Genomic DNA, 2,754 nt, shown 5'->3' with positions numbered 1-2,754 from the left:
AGTAACAAAGCTGTTTACTGCTTTAAATCAATGTTTTCTCGGTTTTAGCCTGTTTTCTCGGTTTAAGCCTTTTTTGGGATAAAACGGGTTTAAGTGATGTCTAAACACTCGAAATTCATTACAAACTCTTACAATTAGTCAAATGAATTGGATTGTCACACATTCTCACCCAGAAACAGTAACAAAGCTTTTTACTACTTCAAATCAATGTTTTCTCGGTTTTAGCCTGTTTCGGGACAAAATGGGTATAATTGTTGTCTAAAAACTATAAATTCAACCGGAACTCTTATAATTAGTCATATGCATTGGATTGTTACATATTTTGACCCTAGAAACAGTAACAAAGCTGTTTACTGCTTCAAATCAATGTTTTCTCGGTTTAAGCCTGTTTTGGGATAAAACAGGTTTAAGTGTTGTCTAAACATTCCAAATTCATCCCAAACACTTACAATTAGTCAAATGCATTCAATTGTCACACATTCCGATCCTAGAAACAGTAACAAAGCTGTTTACTGCTTTGAATCAATGTTTTCTCGGTTTTAGCCTGTATCGGGACAAAATTGGTAGAAGTGTTGTCTAAACAATTCCAATTCAACCGGAACTCTTCGAATTAGTCAATGCTTTGGATTGTTACATATTTTGACCCTATAAACATTAACAAAGCTGTTTACTGATTCGAATCAATGTTTTCCTTGTTTTAGCATGTTTTCTCAATTTAAGTCTAATTTTGGGATAAAACGGGTTTCAGTGATGCCTAAACAGTTCAAATTCATCACGAAATATTACAATTAGTCAAATGAATTGGATTATCACACAGTCTCACCCATAAACATTAACAAAGCTTTTTACTACTTCAAATCAATGTTTTCTCGGTTTTACCCTGTTTCGGGACAAAATGGGTATAATTGTTGTCTAAAAACTTCAAATTCAACCCGAACTCTTATAATTAGTCAAATTCATTGGATTGTTACATATTTTGACCCTAGAAACAGTAACAAAGCTGTTTACTGCTTTAAATCAATGTTTTCTTGGTTTAAGCCTGTTTTGGGATAAAACAGGTTTAAGTGTTGTCTAAACACTCCAAATTCAACCCGAACTCTTGTAATTTGTCAAATGCATTGGATTGTTAAATATTTTGACCCTAGAAACAGTAACAAAGCTGTTTACTGCTTTAAATCAATGTTTTCTCGGTTTTAGCCTGTTTTGGGAGAAAACAGGTTTAAATGTTGTCTAAACACTCCAAATTCAACCCGAACTCTTGTAATTTGTCAAATGCATTGGATTGTTAAATATTTTGACCCTAGAAACAGTGACAAAGCTGTTTACTGTTTCGAATCAATGTTTTCTCGGTTTAAGCCTTTTTTGGGATAAAACGGGTTTAAGTGATGTCTAAACACTCGAAATTCATTACAAACTCTTACAATTAGTCAAATGAATTGGATTGTCACACATTCTCACCCAGAAACAGTAACAAACCTTTTTACTACTTCAAATCAATGTTTTCTCGGTTTTAGCCTGTTTCGGGACAAAATGGGTATAATTGTTGTCTAAAAACTATAAATTCAACCGGAACTCTTATAATTAGTCATATGCATTGGATTGTTACATATTTTGACCCTAGAAACAGTAACAAAGCTGTTTACTGCTTCAAATCAATGTTTTCTCGGTTTAACCCTGTTTTGGGATAAAACAGGTTTAAGTGTTGTCTAAACATTCCAAATTCATCCCAAACACTTACAATTAGTCAAATGCATTCAATTGTAACACATTCCGATCGTAGAAACAGTAACAAAGCTGTTTACTGCTTTGAATCAATGTTTTCTCGGTTTTAGCCTGTTTCGGGACAAAATTGGTAGAAGTGTTGTCTAAACAATTCCAATTCAACCGGAACTCTTCGAATTAGTCAATGCTTTGGATTGTTACATATTTTGACCCTATAAACATTAACAAAGCTGTTTACTGATTCGAATCAATGTTTTCCTTGTTTTAGCATGTTTTCTCAATTTAAGTCTAATTTTGGGATAAAACGGGTTTCAGTGATGCCTAAACAGTTCAAATTCATCACGAAATATTACAATTAGTCAAATGAATTGGATTATCACACAGTCTCACCCATAAACATTAACAAAGCTTTTTACTACTTCAAATCAATGTTTTCTCGGTTTTACCCGGTTTCGGGACAAAATGTGTATAATTGTTGTCTAAACACTTGAAATTCAACCCGAACTCTTATAATTAGTCAAATTCATTGGATTGTTACATATTTTGACACAAGAAACAGTAACAAAGCTGTTTACTGCTTCAAATCAATGTTTTCTCGGGTTTAGCTTGTTTCGGGACAAAATGGGTATAATTGTTGTCTAAAAACTTCAAATTCAACCCGAACTTTTATAATTAGTCAAATTCATTGGATTGTTACATATTTTGACCCTAGAAACAGTAACAAAGCTGTCTACTGCTTTAAATCAATGTTTTCTCGGTTTAAGCCTGTTTTGGGATAAAACAGGTTTAAGTGTTGTCTAAACACTCCAAATTCAACCCGAACTCTTGTAATTTGTCAAATGCATTGGATTGTTAAATATTTTGACCCTAGAAACAGTAACAAAGCTGTTTACTGTTTCGAATCAATGTTTTCTCGGTTTAAGCCTTTTTTGGGATAAAACGGGTTTAAGTGATATCTAAACACTCGAAATTCATCACAAACTCTTACGATTAGTCAAATGAATTGGATTGTCACACATTTTCACCCAGAAA

Source organism: Camelina sativa, chromosome 8 (assembly GCF_030686135.1).
Source record: "Camelina sativa cultivar CO46 ecotype springtype chromosome 8, ASM3068613v1".
Lineage (NCBI taxonomy): Eukaryota > Viridiplantae > Streptophyta > Magnoliopsida > Brassicales > Brassicaceae > Camelina > Camelina sativa.
This window is presented reverse-complemented; position numbering follows the sequence as displayed.